Raw genomic sequence first — 20,746 nt, 5'->3', positions numbered from 1 at the left:
AGTTAGTTTTCAAACATATGTAGTCTACTTTTGTTTGACGAAATAAATAAATAAATAAATAACTAAATAAACTAATAATGATAAACAAATAATCAACAACATTGTTTCGACGTTTCTGTACAGCAACAGGAATCCTATTGGACTTACGAGGACTAGGACACAAGAAAAAATAAATTATCTGAGCTGAGAAATAGTAAACTGATGATGATATAAAGAATGCGTACTTTATTTTGACCAAGCGAAATAGAGCTTAATTACAATTATGCTGAAGTGTGAATTTAATATGCAATTCTTCTTTGACAAAATTGTTATACCAATCGTTACTATATTAGAAATTTTTGTTCAGTTTTGTTACCTGTGTTCAAATTCCACTGATTCATCGACAACCCGTGCTCTCGAGTTGCTTCTGTGCTTCGAAACCAATATTCAGCTAACAGTGATCACTGGAAAAGTGATTTTTTGTGATAGTCAACCCATTGTGCTGGTATTGTCATTGTTATTGTTTGGCTACATAAAGCAGTAAATCCTAAGCGCCGTCGTGCTGATCGTTTGCCAGTGGAAATGATTTTTGATCGCGGCTGTAACACCGTCGACATCAGCGATCTTTCTGTGAAGTCTATTACTTCTGAGGCGGCACAAAAGTGTTTTTGGCTTTATTTATCAGGTATAGGTCCAAAAATAAGCGACGACGATTAACAAAAACAAGTAACTTCTCACTCGTACCGTACAAAATGGGATTGCTCTGAATCCTGCTTCTTGACCAACTGGAATGTTATTCAGGGAGTTCACAGTCTGCTGCATCATGTGCTGTAACCGAACCTAATTTGATGATAAAAGCTTACGAGCTTCCATCAGAGGCGAGTATTTCATTTACTCTATTGCGCCGCCTGTGCTGTATGGCTCGTTCGTTCGTGCATACTACAGAATGTACGCAGATTAAAAACGAAAATTAATGACATTTTTTCAGAGACCAATGACTACAACTACGATACGATATATAATTCTAGGAATACGATATATAATTATGCTGACAGAGACGGGATTGGAAGTAAGTGTGTGTTTCAGTGTCAAGCTTCGAGCAAGCAAGCCAGACTACTGTTGGTGAGCTTTTCACGCAGAAGTACTACTACCTGTGCATCCCAGCTCGCGCAGTGGAGATCGACTGCGTGGTCACCAACTCCGACACCGAGTTTGACCGTCGTGGATCTGCTATAGGCTGGAACTGGCCGTTTTAAGGATTCCAGCCTTCAGTTGGTAAAGATATTGGATTGCAGGCAATCGCATTTAGTATCGCTCGACAAGGATGTAAAAACTTACACTCAATCAGACTCATTTTGGGTGACTTTCGCCAGGTCTGCTCTCTCGATTCATGTGCTCGTCTACCCGCGCGCTTGTTAGCAGTTGAGTATTAAAGAACACTGTGACAAATACGGAGAGCAACAAGCGGATAGTGCCTGTGACACCGCATGCCGCGCATACAAACAGCAGTTTGCTATTATTCTGTCTATTGCAGCATAGTTAAGAGAGACTAATGCTTGTTAAGAGCCAGTTCGCGGGGACCGCAACTAGGTCTTGTTTCGAGGTTTTCCGATTAAACTGAAACTTCCAGGGTTTGTTTATCTATATAATAGAATAATGTTTTGCATAATGTCAGATTTTTTAAAGGGGGTAAATGGGGTAAAAAAGCACGTCAAAAATTGATGTCCAAAAATTACTAAAAACGTAAAATTGTTACAACTTTGTGTAAACTGAATCGATTTTCATGAAAATGAGGGTTATTGTAAGTTGCTATCGAGAATACATAATGGGATATTCCCATTTTTCTAAAAAAAAATAAGGTGATTTTCACAGCAGTTTTCCTCTTGCCAACAGATCTAGGATCAAAATCCAAATAATACGTTTTGTAGTGCAACTTAAGAGCTTCCATTAGATATATTCAAAAAATGCGCCGTTATAAAGATGCCTGAGAAAATCCATTTTTCTATAATTTGTTATTGACCATCAGATCGAACCCATTGTGCGTGAAGCGAAACTCCGGTTTTGTGTCCTAGTTCTTTATGCACTAATGCACTAATGCAAAAGTTTGCAGAAAATTAGGTTTTTGGAAAAGGGGTTAGTGGGGTAAACCGGCTCTTCAAAATCTTGTACTCAGAAACTGCTCAAACCGTAAAGTCGGCTTATTTCCGAAGTTACACGATGAAATGAGAGGTTGTTTTTGGAGCTTACAGAGGTATAATGAATGCCAACAAAGCCTTGCGATACGTTTTGTTAAACTTTTTTTTAATATGGCCTTTGAATAATTCAATAACCATGGGATCGAATGTAGTATAAAACCAAATAAAATCTATATTTCATTATCTTTATTTTAAATCTGTATTATCATCATCTAAGCACTCGTCGAGCATATTAGTAATTGCACTCAATGCATTTTCAAAGAATGCATTTTTTCTTGTGGCTCTGGTATCAGCAAAAAACCTTATGAAAATCTATGTTTGAGAATTGATTGATTCATTATTACCAACCAATATTCATGACGTTCTCGTACATTCATCAATGCTTTATCTCTTACTTACTTGTATTAGCTTAAGCTTAAAAAAAGCAAAGCCTTGGTGCTACATTCCGATCCGGAACTCAACCTTCTGTTTATTAGATACAGACTGTCTGTATTAGCTCAAGCTTAACTTGCTTATATAACGTAGAAAAGTGGGCGAATTTTCTTTGTTCTACCGATAAATACATTTCCGGTTTGAATTGCCTAATTTCTGCAGAAGGGTGTACTTTTGGAATCATTCCTTTATGAGCATCTTCCGGTGAAATTTTTTTCTAATGGTAATTTAATTCTTTAACGAGGACCTTAAAACAAGGCTCAACAAAAAGTATTACGTGGCTTTGTTGACATTCGTTCATTCTCTTGTTGGCTCCAAGAATAACCTCTCATTGCATCGTGTAACTTCGAATGTAAGCCGAGACCAATTATTTTACGATTTGAGCAGTTTCTAAATATAAGATTTTGAAGAGCCTGTTTACCCCACAAACCCCTTCTCCTTTCAAATTTTGCAAACTATTGCATAAGTGCATAAACAAACATAATCTGAAATTTATAGCTTAATGGAAGAACAATGACACAAAACGGAGTTTCGCTTCTCGCACAATGGGTTCGAAATGATGGTCAATAACATGTTATAGAAAAAATGGATTTTCTCAGGCATCTTTATAACGACGCATTTTTTGAATATATTTTATGAAAGCTCTTAAGTTGCACTACAAAACGTATTATTTGGATTTTGATCCTAGATCTGTTAGCAAAAGAAAAACTGCTGTGAAAATCACCTTATTTTTTAGAAAAATGCGAATATCTCATCACGTATTCTCGATAGCAACTTACAATAACCCTCATTTTGTTACCTTTATAGAGTAGAATAAACATGCCAATTTTCATGACAATCGATTCAGTTTACACAAAGTTATAACAATTTTACGTTTTTAGCAACTTTTGGACATCAATTTTTGACGTGCTTTTTTACCCCACTTACCCCTTACCCCTCAAAAAATCTGACATTATGCAAAATGTTGTTCTATTATTTAGATAAACGAACCACCAGAGTTTCAGTCCGATCGGAGAACCTCGATAGAACCTCTCTTGTAAAGGTGGTTGCGGTTCTCGCGAACTGGCTCTTAATGTGAAACTGTGGAACCACTAAGTTTGATCATTTTTAAACCGACGTGCTATGAACACCAAACTACTCGGTAATTTGAGCGATGGTGTCATTAAACACACTGAATCCACGCAACTCTCAAATGTGCTACTCTCATTAAAGACATGAACTTTTAAAATTAAATCAAATAAATTTAACTCTAAATCAGCTTAAACGCGTGCTTGATTTGGTATTTAACACCTCTGGTTGCGAAATCTTCGTTGATGAGTGCTTTTCCTCATTGCTATCCTTTGATTCACATCATCCTCCCGTGACAATTTAATTCCTAGTTTGCGTAATGCAATTGCCTGTTCTAGACCACATCCGCGAGAATTGAACTACAGAAGAATCGATTTTAAAGCTTTTAATGCTTTCGTTTCAAACGTCGATTGGCCAACACAGTTGAGCAGTAATGATGCGGACTTGATGGCAATTGTTGATACATGACATAGTGAAAATTTGCCAATTGTGAAACTTGAAAGTTATCACAGCTTGAGAGTTTTGAAGCGTAAACGAAACGCATGCTTGTACAGGCTTTACCGTTTGTAGTCATGCAGTTAGGACGGACAGCATTCTTCGATCGACATATTATATACTGTGAGTTCGGAAGTACCTTAAGGAAGCCACTTAGGACCACTGAATTGACTAATGCCATGATTCTGATTTATACTGATGATGTGAAAATTTTCTTGCCCGTCGAAACAAATAACAATTGTCTTAGATTACAACTGGACATGCAAAGTTTTGGGCAATTCTGTTCGGATAGTGGTCTAAACGTTAACGCTGAAAAATGTTCAGTTATGACATTTTCTCGTAAAATATCTCCTATCGAGTTTAAATATCATTTCAATGGAACTGAGTTACCACGTAAAGAAAAAGTTCGTGACCTAGGCGTAACATTTGACCGACAAATTTCGTTTACAAATCATATTGACAATGTAGTTACAGACAGCTTGAAATTGTTTTCTGTTGTGAGACGGTACGGACGGGATCTTAAAGACCCTTATTCTATATTAGCCATTTACAAAGCGGAGCAAGCTGGACTTTGCGAGCGTTGTTTGGCGCTCCCAATATGTAACACATATTCAACGAATTAAAGAAATCAAAAAAAAGTTCGTGCGTTTTGCCTTACGGAACCTTAGATGCAATGGTTATCAAATACCTGCCTATCAAGAATTGTGTGCATTAGTTAATATTAACACAGTACATTCCCGACATAGGATTACTGACATAGTATTTTTCACCAATATTAGCAGGAAGGACTGATAGTCGAACCCTTTCAGCTCGAGAACATCGTAAGAGCAATACGGTTAGGCTAAGAAATCCGAGAGTGTTTAACCCTCCGCAACGAGCTCGGAATTATTCACAACATGAACCTACATGTCGCCTGCAATCTTGAAAAACAGATTCAGTTTATATTTAAAAGGGCAACTTCATAAGTGTTAATTGATTGTATTTTGTCTTTAATTTATTGTATTTTAATATTAAGTGTGGATAACGGGCCTGAAGCCTATATATTTTCCAGAAGAAATAAACAAATAAATGACGACGTTGTGCGTGCTGCGACTAACGTGTTAGCCTAACTTGTTGATTTTGATATGATGTTATTTGGGCTCCAAATGATAAGTTGGCAACTTGGAAGGAGCGTCAAATTCAAAGCTCCGGCACTAACATCACAAGTTTCTATCTAACTCCTCCACAAGTCTTATGATACAATTGACTACCAGTTGAAGCTACCTCATTGCTCGATACTTTCGACGGTGCTAAACCCGAGTCAAAGTCGTCGATTGCGACCAAACATCGGGCAACTAAGGGATGCTGACACAATCCTTCGAGATCAGCTATGGCAGATGATGCACGATTACGGTTTCCCGGATAAACTGACACGGTTGCTCAAGTCGACGAGGGATCGGGTGATGTGTAGATCGAGTTTTGGTCCCTTCGAATCTCGACGAGGATTACAGTAAGGTGTTTTTTTTCTTCACCTATCGTTTATTTGACACGGCACAAATACAATTTCATGTTTAACGGCGCCAATTATATCTGATGACTCAAATTCTTTAAGCAAAATTTTTATCCTCGCTGCCGACTAAGAGCTGAAATTAAGTCTATCTTAAAACTAGCATATATTTTTCAATCAATGTTTTGTAGTTGAATGGTCGTCTGATGATCGTCGAATGGGCATGGATATGCAGCATGTATGGATTTGTTCTGCCAAGCCACGATGTCATGAGCTGGGATAGAGGCATGTAATCCTCGGGGCCTGGAAGTATTGTGCGGGGTTCAGTTGCTGGTTATGGTTCGTTGTTGTTGTTCGCTGTTGTTGAAGCCAAGATATCGCGAAAGGCCTCGGGTTCTCAGGTCCTAGCGGATTCGTGTGGGGTTCAGTTGCTGATTCCAAAATAGAGGTCTATGACGTGTTCTTGCCGTTTTGTTGAATGTGGATGGAAAGGAATGGGACTAGACTGGGGCGTGGATGGATTTCAGGAAAATGTATATAAGGGACATGTAGGGCAGGTCATAACTCGCCAAGACATCACGAACAGGAACAGCTGGTCCTCTACCCTCGGCCCGGAGGGAAGTTATTAATTTAGACCTGGCGTCACGGTGTACAGGGCATGACCAAACAACGTGCTCTATGTCGTGATAACCTTCACCACAGGCACAGATACCACTTTCCTCGAGCCCAATACGACGGAGATGCGTATCAAATCTATAGTGATTGGACATAAGCCGCGACATCACGCAAATGAAATCTCGACCTACATCCAACCCCTTAAACCACGGGCTCGTCGATACCTTGGGGATAATGGAATGTAACCACCTTCCCAGTTCCCCTCTAGTCCAAGAATTTTGCCAACTGATGATCGTATTCTGACGTACAAGTGCGAAAAACTCATTAAAAGCAATTGGTCTTTCATAAATTTCACCGTTTGTTGCGCCCACCTTAGCCAAAGAGTCCGCTTTCTCATTACCCGGTATCGAGCAGTGAGAAGGGACCCACGCTAAGGTAATCTGATACGATTTTTCGGATAACGCACTCAGATGTTCCCGTATTTTCCCCAGGAAATACGGAGAGTGCTTAGCATCTTTCATCGATCGGAGAGCCTCAATGGAGCTGAGACTGTCCGTAAAGATGAAATAATGGTCCGTGGGCATTTTTTCGATAATCCCTAGGGTGTACTGAATTGCAGCCAATTCTGCGACGTAAACAGAAGCAGGATTATCAAGTTTATGGGAGACGGTTAAATTGTTATTGAAGATACCGAAGCCAGTGGACCCATCGAGAAGTGATCCGTCAGTGTAGAACATATTGTTGCAGTTGATGTTTCGATATTTATTGGAAAATATTTTGGGGATTTGCTGCACGCGTAAATGATCCGGGATTCCACGAGTTTCTTCTATCATGGATGTATCGAAAAACACAGTAGAATCAGAAGTATTTGATAAGTTGACACGAATTGGAATATTCGAAGAGGGTTAATATTTTGGGACATGTGATTGAAATACAATGTCATAAAACGGGTTTGAGAATTAAGTTCGATTAACCTTTCAAAATTTTCAATCACGGGACGGTTCAAGACCTCACATTTGATTAGAATACGAGAAGACAGGCTCCAGAAGCGGTTTTTCAATGGTAGAACTCCAGCTAAGACCTCCAAACTCATCGTATGGGTCGATTGTATGCAACCCAAGGCGATACGCAAACAACGATATTGTATTCGCTCCAGTTTGATCAAATGTGTGTTTGCTGCGGAGCGGAAGCAGAAACACCCGTACTCAATAACAGACAATATCGTTGTTTGGTAAAGCCTTATAAGGTCTCCTGGATGGGCTCCCCACCATTGTCCGGTTATTGTACGAAGAAAATTCACTCTTTGTTGACATTTTTTCATCAGATACCTCACGTGACAACCCCAGGTGCCTTTAGAGTCGAACCAGACACCAAGATATTTGTGTACCAAAACCTGAGAAATCGTTTTACCCATTAATTGTGTTTGAAGCTGAGCAGGTTCATGCTTCCTAGAAAAAACTACTATCTCAGTCTTCTCCGGAGAGAATTCGATACCTAGCTGTAAAGCCCAAGCAGACAAATTGTCCAAGGTATCTTGCAATGGTCCTTGCAAATCGGCAGCTTTGGCTCCTGTTACAGAGACCACGCTGTCGTCTGCAAGTTGTCTTATCGTGCATGAATTTGCCAGACATTCGTCGATGTCATTTACATAAAAATTGTAAAGAAGGGGGCTTAAACATGAGCCCTGGGGAAGACCCATGTAGCTAATTCAAAAAATTGCCAAATCGCCATGCGTAAAATGCATATGCTTTTCGGACAACAAATTGTGCAAAAAATTGTTCAAAATTGGCGAAAATCCTTGTCGGTGAAGTTTGCCCGAAAGAATGTCAATAGAAACGGAATCAAAAGCCCCCTTAATGTCCAAGAACGCAGACGCCATTTGTTCTTTGCGAGCATACGCCAGCTGAATATCTGTTGAAAGCAACGCAAGACAATCATTCGTCCCTTTGGCACGGCGGAAGCCAAATTGAGTATCTGATAGTAGACCATTTGATTCGACCCAATGGTCTAAACGACGGAGTATCATTTTTTCCATCAATTTCCGGATACAGGATAGCATTGCAATCGGCCTATAAGAGTTGTGATCAGAAGCTGGTTTCCCTGGTTTTTGGATGGCGATCACCTTCACTTGCCTCCAATCCTGCGGTACAATGTTTTGCTCCAGGAACTTATTGAACAAGTTCAACAAGCGCCTCTTGGCATTGCCGGGTAGATTCTTCAACAAGTTGAATTTGATTCTATCTAACCCAGGCGCGTTATTGTTACAGGACAGGAGGGCAACCGAAAATCCTGCCATCGTAAAAGGTGATTCTATTGCGTCGTGGCCCAGAGACGCATCGCGTACAATGTTTTGCTCAGGAACAGAGTCCGGACATACTTTCCTGGCAAAATCAAATATCCAACGACTTGAAGACTCCTCGCTTTCGTTGACCGTTACGCGATTCCGCATTCTTCGGGCTGTGTTCCAAAGAGTGCTCATCGATGTCTCCCTCGACGTCTCGTTCACGAACCGACGCCAATATCCGCGTTTCTTTGCTTTAGCCAGGCTTTTAAGCTTGGTATTAAGCTCCAAATACCGTATATAGTCGTCGGGTATACCTCCCTTCTGATAGGCCTTAAACGCGTCGGATCTTTGCGTGTAGACATCGGAGCACTCTTGGTCCCACCACGGAGTGGGAGGCCGTTCTTTGATCGTTACGCCGGGATATTTCTTCGTTTGGGCTTGCAACGCGGCGTCGAGAATCAAACCCGCGAGGAGGTTGTATTCTTCAAGTGGTGGATGATGTTGAATCGACTCGACCGCTTTTGAAATCATTTCCTCGTATAACTTCCAATCGACATTCCGTGTGAGGTCATACGGAATGTCAATTGGTCGCATGCGAGTTGAACCGTTAGTAATTGAAATAAGAATAGGCAGATGGTCGCTACCGTGAGGATCGAGGATTACCTTCCATGTGCAATCCAACCGTAGCGACGTCGAACATAAGGATAGATCCAAAGCGCTTGGGCGCGCTGGAGGTTTCGGGATACGTGTCATTTCACCGTTGTTCAAAATAGTCATGTCGAAGTCATCGCAAAGGTTATAGATTAAAGAGGAGCGGTTATCATTGTATGGGGAACCCCAAGCCACGCCATGAGAGTTGAAGTCTCCCAAAATCAAACGTGGCGAGGGAAGAAGTTCTATTGAATCAAAGAACAACCGTTGCCCAACCTGTGCTCTGGGAGGAATATATATTGAGGCAATACAAAGCTATAAGTATTGTCATTTGACATGCGACAACTCCGATGCCTGGAATCGAGGGGAGGTTAATACGATAGAAAGAATAGCACTTTTTAATCCCTAAAAGTACTCCCCCATATGGGGTGTCTCGATCAAGGCGAATAATATCAAAATCATGGAAGTTGAGATCAATATTTGAAGTAAGCCAAGTTTCACAAAGGGAAAATGCATCGCATTTGTTTTTATTTATCAAAACTTTAAACGAATCAATTTTTGGTAAAATACTTCTACAATTCCACTGTAAGACAGAGATAGAATCCTTCATATACGCAGTTGAATTAGGCATCGAAGGATACAATCGCTGCAAGGAGGGGCCATTGGGCAGTCAACTGCTTCAAAAATGTTCTAACTGTTGGGAGAAATGCTGTGAGAAAAATTTTAATTGGATCGGGTACATTGAAATTTTCAAAAATCCAGTCCACAATGTCAGAAAAATTGACCAGTCCAGCATTTGATTTTTCAACTGGATGTGCAAAAGGAACAACTGGGGTTTTAGATGTTTCAGGAAGTGCTGGGAACTCCTTCTGAGACTTTAAATTTGCAAGCCCATGAGGTGTTTGCTTCGGCTTTTTCGCAGCACTTTTAGATTTGTTCGTATTATTCATTCCATCTTGAGAAACCTTAGGGCCTTTCCTGGGAAGCTTAGGAGAGGAAATATTTTTCCTCTTTCTAGATTCTCCAGGATTGGCGTAGGACGTTTCTGCTGGTGGATCGTCAGAGTCCGTTTCATCCGAAGACAGCAGATCAAAGGGGTTCGATGTTATGGTAGAAGTGGTCACGGTCTTCTTAAGAATCTCAGCGTAAGAACGCTTTGAGCGCTCCTTAAGAGACCGTTTAATTTTATCTCTGCGTTGTTGGCGTTTACACTGCAAGAATCTTCCGCATGAGTCTCCCCACACTTGCCACACCGTGCCTTATTGCAGCAGTAGGCAGCTGCATGACCTAACTGCTTGCAATTGGTGCAATTCATAACACGGGGCACATACAAACGCACAGGCAGACGAACCCGGTTAATCGAGACGTGGCTAGGGAGAGCAGATCCGGCAAACGTAACGCGAAACGAGTCTGACGGAGTGTATACTTTTTTACCGTTGACGAGCGACATAGACCGTAATTGCTTACAGTCCAATATCTTCGCCTCAGTATTGAAATTATTGAAGCAACCAGTTGCGCTCAGGGTACACTCGACAGACAGACTCGAATCGGTTATCACACCGTCGATCTCCACGTCTCGTGCAGGTACATACACGCGATACTCGCGTGTAAAGAGCTCAGAGCGAGCTATATCGTTGGCCTGATCCAGATCATTGACCACGACACGGAGCTTGTTTGGTCTGACTTTTGCGATTTCGGTCACGACCTTGTATCGTGACGTCAGATCTTTCGCGATTTGTAGCGTGTTCAGTGATTTTCCTCCTGGTTTGGGCCTCATGTAGAGAACCAGTGGACCCATTGATCCGTCTGGGTAAAGCCTGGGACGAGGATTGACTAAAGCAGAGACAGAGGGGGGGGTGAACAGGAGGGACAGGGTCGGGTGGGTTTGGAGACGGGGGATCGGGGGCTAAGGGATCCACATCCATTGCGCTCAAACTAGCGCAACAGTACAGTGGCAAAGAAACACGTACCTCTTCTTCTTTGTTTTCTTCAATAGAACAATCACCGAGTCTTTCGGTGCTGGAACGGGCAGCTGCGCAGCGACACCACTAAAGCACAATAGCTGGACGACCTTCACTGCGGATTATCAGCTTATCTTCACACCGCACTTCGCACTCTTTGAAACGCGACCGGGTAAGCAATGCCTTTTTCGATTTTTTCTACACAATATCGGTTTTATAGCGAGACAACCACTTAATGCGTCCGTTATTGCCGAGCGTTCGGGACGGAATGACGGTAAGGTGTTATTTATATCACATTCGAAGGTGTTATACGAAGGACGTGTATCGATAAAGTGCAAGTGAGTCTCGTTTACATTCACCTGTGCGCAGCGCTGCAGCGTACACTTGTGCGAAATGATGGTTTGTTGGTTTTGCTATTGTAGAATTCCCTGGTTTTTATTGCCTAATCAGAGTGATTACATAATAAATAATAAATGTGCTAAAGACACGGTTTTCCTAATGCAAAAACGATAAATATCATTTTTAACCTTTCTAATTATTTCCAAATGATATTTGGCTGGACAGTGCCTTGCACTTACTTACTTTACTTTTAAGACGAGAGACCGATTATCAATCCAGTGCCGAATCCAGAATACGTCGTCATGTCCCTCGGTCTTGGGCTGCTATCCTCCAACACCTATTTCGCGTGCATCCTCGTCGACAGCACACATCAAACGAGTGCGGGGTCTACCCCGAAGTCGACGACCTCTATCACGATTCCTGCTAAATATAGCCTTCGCTTGACACTCATCCGGCATTTTCGCTACATGCCCAGCCCACTGAAGCCTGCCGTGTTTTATCCGCTTGACTATATCCGCCGATTTGTATGCCTGGTACATTTCATGGTTCATGCGTCTGCGCCAAACACAATTTTCTAGTTTGCCACCAAGTATTGAACGCAAAAGCTCGCCGATCAGCATCTTTCAGCGTCCATGATTCATGGCCGTAGAGAGCCACCGGAAGAATCAGTGTTTTATAGAGTGCAAGTTTAGTACGGATTTGCAGACTGCGGGACCTTAGCTGGTTACGTAATCCGTGAAAGGCCCTGTTTGCGGCTGCTATCCGCCTCTTTATCTCACGGCTAACCTCGTTGTCACATGTCACTAATGTTCCCAGGTAAATAAATTCGTACTTCAAATGTTTCCCCATCTAGCACCACCGCAGCACCAACCTCCGACGGACTACCACGCACTCTGCCAGCCACCATGTATTTCGTTTTGGCAGAGTTTATGACAAGCCCTAATCTCGCAGCTTCCCTCCTGAGAGGTCCGAAGGCCTCTTCCACAGCTCTACGGTTGATACCAATGATGTCGATATCGTCCGCAAAACCGAGAAGCATGTGCGACTTCGTAATGATGGTGCCGCTTCTCTGCACCCCAGCCTCCGTATAGCACCTTCCAATGCGATGTTGAACAATAAGTTCGACAGCCCGTCCCTCTTCTTCATACCATCTAACGTCACGAACGAGTCCGATATCTCACCGGCTATCCTCACGCTTGATGTAGAATCTTCAAGGGTGGCACGTATCAGCCTAATCAGTTTTGTTGGGAAGCCATGTTCGAGCATAATCTGCCATAACTCATTTCTCTTGACTGAATCGTACGCTGCCCTGAAGTCTATGAACAGATGGTGCGCCTGCAAGTTGAATTCTCGAAATTTATCGTGCATTTGTCGCAAGGTAAACATTTGGTCCGTCGTGTAGCGTCCCCCTCGGAAACCGCATTGGTACTCGCCAACAAAGGTCTCCTGCAACGGCCTCAGTCTGTGGAACAGGATGCGGGAGAGAATTTTGTACACGGTATTGAGAAGAATTATGCGCCGATAATTGCTACAGTCCGTCACTCGCTGGCACTCAGCGTCAAACCACTCATTGGACGCAGCTGCCACAGTTATACCCAACACTTCTCGCACTGTAGTGCTGATCGAACTGTGGATGTGTCTCCACTGTTCATTCAGGTTCCCTTCAATTAGACCTGCAATTCAATTTCAATTCAATTAGTGCCTTGCATAGGTCCTTTTAAATAGAGCAAGAAATTTTTGTGTATTTGATGCGTGTGGCATCATCACAAACTGTTTTGATTGCCTGGATGTGGTAGTATTTTTCCAGTTTAAATCTATCATTTTTTTTCCCAGTTTCTACTAGATTTTTATTCGGTAGCCTTTTGATTATATTATAAAATTCGAATGCTTGAAAAATGTTGCAGAATGTTTTTCTCGGAGTAAAATCTTTCTCTCTGAACATGGCAATGCATTTAAAGGATGAAAAAGAATGGAAAAACGGAAATGGAAACGGATTCGATCGGTAGAAGAAAAATACGAACCTTTTCAGAGGAAAATTGACTTTGAAAACGTAAACTGGAGACAGGGTGATAAATGTTTACAAATACCACCTAAGCCGGAAAGTGAAGTTTTTATGATATCGGAAATGATTTTATTGAAGTAGAAACATATTTATGAATCATTATTGTCCAATTACAGCTTGTTGTCTTACTTAGATCCATATAGCGCAGTGATTCAAACCAAATGATAATAAGATAAACTCTCCTACAACACTATTGGAGTCGATTGAAAGACTAGGCATAAGGATTCATATAACTATTGTTACAAAACCGTTCAGAGAAAGTTGCGAAATAATGTAAAATCGAAAATAAGTTGTCTCAATAACTGTTTCTGTCGAGATTCGAGCACACGATGATTTGTTCGTTGAATCAACTCCGTGACTCGAATCAAACTCAGCAAAGATTTGCTCTTTAGTTTTATTCCTAGATAGGATTCTTGAGTTTTATATATTTGAAGTTTTGGAATTTCGTGATAAGCAAAATTTCTTGAAAAATATACTTTTAATAGGAGTCAAAAGGTAGAAATTATGAAGTTGTTTTTTTTTTTTTTTTTTTGAGAAAACTGCCAAAACAGGTCTGCTTAGTGATTTTAAAGTAGTTTTTTTATCGCCAGTGATTTTAAAGTAGTTTTTTTATCGCCAAAAATGTTCTCAAAATCGTGGCGGAGTTAAAGCTTATTGTCATTCTTTAAGGTTTTTTTATATACTAAACTTCTTCTGAAAATAGTATGTCAAAAAAACCAGTGTTTCGAGGGTAAATAAACAATATACAATTTGTCAAAAATATTTCAAATTTGTCATATGTCATAAATATCAAATATGTCAGATGTGTTACCACAAGTATTAAAAATGGTAAACACATCCAAAATAATTACTAATTGATAGTGCGCAATGGAGCAAGTCAGAACATAACCTCACGCACACCATTCTACTTTTGTAACTAATGGCAGCGCCCTGTTTTTTTTAAATGTAAATACCTATATTTGTAATTGAGAGAGGTGACGTTTTTCAATATTGTACTAAACTAGAAACCAGACCGCTTGCTGTGAATTTCTTACTGATCAATGCCATTGTCAGTTAGTCGTTTACTGATCGAATCGCACGAATCAACTTTTATACTTGCGAAACATTCAACGGAATCCGAAACTGAACTAATTCCAATTATACCCTCAATAAAATGAAACTTATTTATCTGCATCACCAATCACTTTCATATCCCAGCGCTTCCCCGTCTCGGTGTCAGCGTAATTCAATAATCTCCCAACTACAGAAGTCGCGTTCAATCAACTCGGCAGCGGCGGACCAACATACAGCCATAGTCTTTTAATAACTCCATCAACCGCATGCATCCCCGTCGGACCGGTGGCAGCACCGGAGGCCACCGTGATTAGTTTGGCACATATCGTTCATGTTCATCGGGAGCCACCATCCAGCCATTCACGACACGTCAGGACGGACGGTGCTGGTATGCGAATTGCTCGACCGACCGAAGACCACACTCGCTTCAAATTTTGGTCCCCGAAGCAACCATCATCCCTTGTGGAGGGGAAAGGGTGAAAGTGGTATGTTTTCTTTTTCTCCCCGAGACAACACTAACAGCTCATAAAGCCATCTAGGACACACAGTTGAAAAGTCAAAGTAATTTTCCAAACCATTGCCTTTCAAGTTCTCGCTCCTTTTGGTGTGCGAGAGGAGGAGAGAGGGTGCTTTGCGGTTTTTCCAGCCTTTCTCTCTCTCCCCCCTGGGGTTCAGAAGATGGGAGGAGGGTTTTTACGATTCGGTCCGTCCGGCTGGCAGCTTGTCAGCTGCAGCAGAACCGAAGAACAGCTCAACTGCTGCTGGGTTCGGGGTACTCTATTGGACACATATCTCCGAGCGTTTGCGGATACTTTCACGGGGGAACAGAGACCGAGGCAGGCCGGACTGCGGGGTACAGCAGAGTATTGCCGAACAGGCGTAGCAGGACTACTGCTTTTAATTTGATTTTATTGGGGCAGATGATAAAAATAAAGTTCGATGAAAGTGTTTTCATATATTTTTTTTCTATTCTGAAGTTTAATTAGATTTTTGGCTTCGATTTGTGTCGTAACTGTGGAAAGAGTTGCTTCCGGAATTCATTAAATTGGATTTTCGTTTGATGTTTTGTTTACTAGAAAACGTCCAGCCAAATATAAAATTGTTTACCTATCATATTTTAGCCGGTTTAAAAAAATTGAACCGTGAGAAAAAAGTTTCGCAATCGCTATTTCGGTTCGATTTAATTCTTTTATGTTTGCCAAGTTTCCCTCAATCAAATTTTACTGTCACAGTTTCGTTGCTTCAGTGAACATTTATCAACTGGAGAAAATCGCGTTAGTCTGTTTGTTTTGAGCAGCTCGATAAAAGTACCGTTATAGCACTAGGTTGTTTTTCACATGCACAAAGCTGTAAAAAGGGAGGGGAGAGGAGAACAGCCTTGACATCGCCGAATTGCAGTGAGCCGTCTGATGACAAAGCGTACGCGACAGGCGATGATAATGATGATGTTGATGACGACAATGATGCTGATGGGAGCTTTACAAGGATATTCTGCCAACCCAACCGGACTTCGTGGAGCAAGCGAAGCGATTTTTGAGCGACAGCTTCACCAATTATCTTGACTTGTGTCCACATTCGTCATCACCGGGGAGAAAGCTACCCTTCCATACTCGACGCTGCTGTACGCATGTAATAAACATGCACACATACAACGAACACATTCCAGCTTAGTAAATCGTGATCGTCCCATTGAGAACAAAATGAAGGGAAGTAGAAGCTCTATTTCCGTTCCGGTTTTGCTTTTTTTTGCTCTATCATCGCTAGGACGACGACAGTCCCGCTGCTCGTTGTTAAGGGCGTGTATGACCTCGTTCGGGTTGACAGATTTGTGTCGAATACAAGCGTCGTTATCGTCCCCGGTACTGGCAGCGTTTCCACAAATAGAGAAAATTTTTGCATACGGCGAATCAACGATTTCGTAATTGAGAGCTTAGCAATGAACTTGAGAAACACTCGAATTTTTCAACTACACTCCATATTGATTTGGAAAAACAACAGTGGGTTTTTGTGGTGATATAAGCATTAGCATTTTTCATTTTTTCATCATTACTGATTAGGTACCTATATTTTAACTTGAGGGTATTCCCTAGTCAAAGACAAACAGTTTGCTAGTGTTATATTCATGCGCTAACCCGGAAGCATTTATTAAAGTAGTCAGTTGATTGCTCACCTTATTGACCAGAGTGTGAGGATCTTGCCACGTGTAATCCTGAAATCAAGAAAAAAACAGAGCATTAGTTATATAGCATTATATTCTTGTGATAAGATCTCCGCTCTAATTTCCATCAATCTTTGAAAAACAGTCTGTCGATCCAATTTGTATTAATAGAAAATAACTCGTTCCTGGGAAAAACTCTTCTGAAGACCGTAAGGTGCTACGATGCTTGTAGAAAAAGTTATTTACCTCAAACTGATTGAATACCTGCCGATATATTTTTTCTGGCAGCACAATCTAAATATTGAACCGTTCGTCGGGAATTCAATCAATTATAGGTAAATAAATTTTCCAGCAAGCTTCGTAGTGTCTTACGGTTTTTAGAAGAGTTTCTGGCAGTAAAATTTCCTACAAATGGCATGTGCCAACATATTTTTAAGAGTCAACTATACATCTCCGGAGAACAAGTTTTCAAAAAGATGAAAAGTCTTCCTGTTCAAAATTCTATGGAAACTCTAAAAATCGCAAGAATAGGATTCCGCCGATCGATCAGAAAACTTACACAGTTGTTATAGTTTCATTTCAGGGGCCGGCTACCCCTGCGAATGTTATTAGTGATCTTTTGCTCAACTTTCCCGTTTCTTCTGCTATTATCACGTGATTTTGAACTTGATAAAAAATGAAATTTTACTGCAAAACAGAAACAGTAAACCTGATTCGTCAGTCGCCTATAATTCAATTTCGATCAGGAGGAAGTTTTGCGTCATTATCATGTACCCTTCATACCAAGGCTATTATGTTATGTAAGCCGAGGTAATATGAGGATTGTAATCTTAAGGGCGACAGTGAAGGAAGCTTTTCCCCGTTAAAAATGATGAACAAATTATACCTTTGGTATCATTATTTTAATGAAAAAAAAAAACCTTATTGGTTGAGTTTCAAAAAGATTAAATTTTCTTAACGGGTATGTTTAACAAACATTAAATAGTTTTAAAAAATAATTTAAATTATACCAATTTCGCATAACGATTATTATAGGGTTGCCCAAAAAATCTACTTTTTGAAAATTATCAAACTTTATAAATTTGTAACTTTTTGCATCTAATTATAGGTAATTGGTGGGCCTATCAAGGAAAAATAATCAACTCTACTGTGAATAACAAAAATCATGAGAAAATTATGATACAAACCGTTTCGTGATCTTGGAGGTTTTGAGACCCAGGCGACTGTATCGTTTGATTTTTTTTGGATTCCTCATAAAATTTTACATTAATTTATTAATTTCCACAGAGACATACTTTGGTTACAATCTTCAATACCATAACCAAAAGCTACTGCAATGCAACACCATTAAGCGATACTTGAACCTTCCAAAACTTAATAAGGATATTTCTATTTAAAACTGGAGTTGACAGCACGACTTATTGCTTATACGTGCGCTGAAACCTTTCCGGTAAGTTGTTGCTTTTAGGTGACTTATGTAAATTTTTTTTTATTCTCGCTTATTTTCCGTCGGTCTAGCTCCGCCACTGTTGTGGCCAATCACCGACGCCCAGGGAGGTGACTCCACACCCAGGACCCTAACTCACGACCCGTTTATTAACGGACCGGCGTCAACGGCTTTACTTCCTCATGCGATGGAAGGCGTGATCCCAGAGATTTTTCGCCTCAGAAAATCTCCCGGTGTCGGCTAGGATTGAATCTAGACCAGTTGGGTTGGTTACCAACCACACTAGGCCCCCGCTCACTTATGTAAAACGAAAATAGCGGAAAAGTAAAAAGATTAGCGCTGTAATGATTTTTTTAAGTAATAAATGTGAAGTTTTAGGGAATATGGAGTGTTTTTCGAACTGAATTTCTATTTTCAACAACGGCTATTACCCGTTAACACACAAGTACATTAAGCAGACAGTATATAGATTGTGGAACAGTACTACCGTCCTCCGTAGTTTCATTGGTCAAAACACCATGCCGGAGACAGGGAGATTACGGGTTCAAGTCCCGTCGGGACGCGGTATATTTTTCCAAATCTGTATCATATTTCCAGTTCGCTTATTTTTCCCTTTCCCTACTGCACATACTGTCTGCGTAATGAACATGAGTGTTTCTTGTGTGTGATTGGAAAAGTTACCCACATTTTGACATTGAGGAATCACAAGGCCAGCAAAATTGTATAAGTCTTAATGGGGAGTGTATTCTGTGCGTCGCGCTGGTTAGCAGTGTGTTCAAAACAAACAATGGACTGCGTGGTGATGAAAACAAAAACCATGGCATTTTATGGAGAGCGTTACGCTGTAGAAACTCAGTTTCAACGTCATCAAAGGATCTTCAAAATGATTCAGAGTAATAGTTTTTGTGTCTAATTTTCATAAAATGCATAGGTGCTCGGTTTTGTTATTGCAGTAATTTTCAGTCTTTCGATTGTTATCAGTAGGGCATTTTGTATTGCCAAGCCGACTTGTGCGATGAGTTTCGATTTTTTTTTTTTCATAAAATGAAGAATGTGATTCATTTTTCGAACTAAATTTCTATTTTTAACAACGGCTTTTACCCGATAACATTCAAGTTCATTGAGCAGACAATATGTGCAGTAGGGAAAGCGAAAAATAAGCGAACTGGAAATATAATACAGATTTGGAAAAATATACCGCATTCCGACGGGACTTGAACCCGCAATCTCCCTGTCTCCGGCTTGGTGTTTTGATCAGTTAAACTACGGGAGACGGTTTGTATTGCTAAGCGATGAGTTTCGAATTTTCTTTCATAAATTGGAGAATGTGATTTGACGCTTTCAAATAACCGAATGACTTTATTTTGTTCTGCCCTCTTATGGATACTGTAATATTTGATAAATTTGTGTTTTGAATATTCAGTTTCAGAAGATTGAGTACGAAATGAGGAAACTTCTTTTTGTACCAAACTTTTTTATTTGATATCATTATATTATTTCTTTAACTACAAAAATGACGCGGTGTTGTTTCTCATAAGCATCGAGTAAATTTGATGTGCCGAGCGCAGTGTAAGTTTGGTTACAATCAACGACACGTGTACTTTTGTGATAGAATGTTGAAAAAACCTCCAGCTGCCACATGATGTTACATATGCTTGGTTGTTTCACGAATCGTGCAGAAATTTGTGTTTAATTTTCCCTTCGTGAAAGGGGTTTCGAACATCCATGGAAATATTTCTTTTTTTTTTCCTTCACAAATTGAAAATATTTCTTGTCTCCAAACATATTTACATGCAAAAATTGGTTCCATTTGTTTGATTAGTTCTTGAGTTGTGCAGAATCATGTTTCACTTATATTTCAAAATTTCCATTTTTATATTGTTTCCTGGTTTATTCTCTTGTTTCAAATTATATAATATGATTAAATTACATTTTTCAATTCATGTCTAAGCAGTATTGTTTCTCATTAGCATCGAGTAAATTTGATGTTTCAAGCAGAGCGCGCGTTTGGTTTCAGTAAACGACACATATACTTTCATGATAGAGCGTTGTTTTTTTTTTTTTTTTTCAATTTAGGCCTCTGAAAATCATTAAGATTCCGGCAATATCCATACTGAATGAAAATCGGTCATTTTAGGATGTTTTCCAGAAACTGGATGTCACCATCTTAGAATTGGTGTCTGAGGTCGGTTTTTGGCTTCTTACTGGATGGTTTCTTGTCACTTTCGGCTGTTTTCCAGAGTTGGGAGGAGACCCAGGAGAGTCAAACCATCATAAAAACATTTCGATCCCCAGCACATCTTAACCAAACAAATTTGGTTCCATTTGCATGATGAGCTCTTGAGTTGTTCAAAAATTTGTATTTCATTTATACGAGAGCCCTACCTTTCAGAAGAGGAAGGGGTGTCAAACCATCATGAAAATATTTCTCGTTCCCTAAAAACCTCCACGTGCCAAACTTGGTTCCACTAACTTGATTTTTTTTTTTGCTGTTCAAGCTCCAAAGCAATTTTTTGACGTA

The 20,746-nt window shown here is 40.4% G+C and overlaps 1 protein-coding gene across 7 annotated transcripts in view; it reads right to left on the bottom strand.

The window, feature by feature from the left end:
• The window catches only part of LOC129732389 (high affinity cGMP-specific 3',5'-cyclic phosphodiesterase 9A), a 446,233-nt gene that overhangs the window by 174,027 nt on the left and 251,460 nt on the right, over positions 1-20,746 (bottom strand). For all 7 annotated transcript variants that reach the window (XM_055693235.1, XM_055693234.1, XM_055693233.1 and 4 more), the window contains exon 4: positions 16,791-16,829. The gene's annotated coding sequence lies outside the window, so the exon portion shown is untranslated. The remainder of the gene's footprint in view (positions 1-16,790; positions 16,830-20,746) is intronic.

The sequence above is a fragment of the Wyeomyia smithii genome, chromosome 3 (genome assembly GCF_029784165.1).
Source record: "Wyeomyia smithii strain HCP4-BCI-WySm-NY-G18 chromosome 3, ASM2978416v1, whole genome shotgun sequence".
NCBI lineage: Eukaryota > Metazoa > Arthropoda > Insecta > Diptera > Culicidae > Wyeomyia > Wyeomyia smithii.
This window is presented reverse-complemented; position numbering and strand designations above follow the sequence as displayed.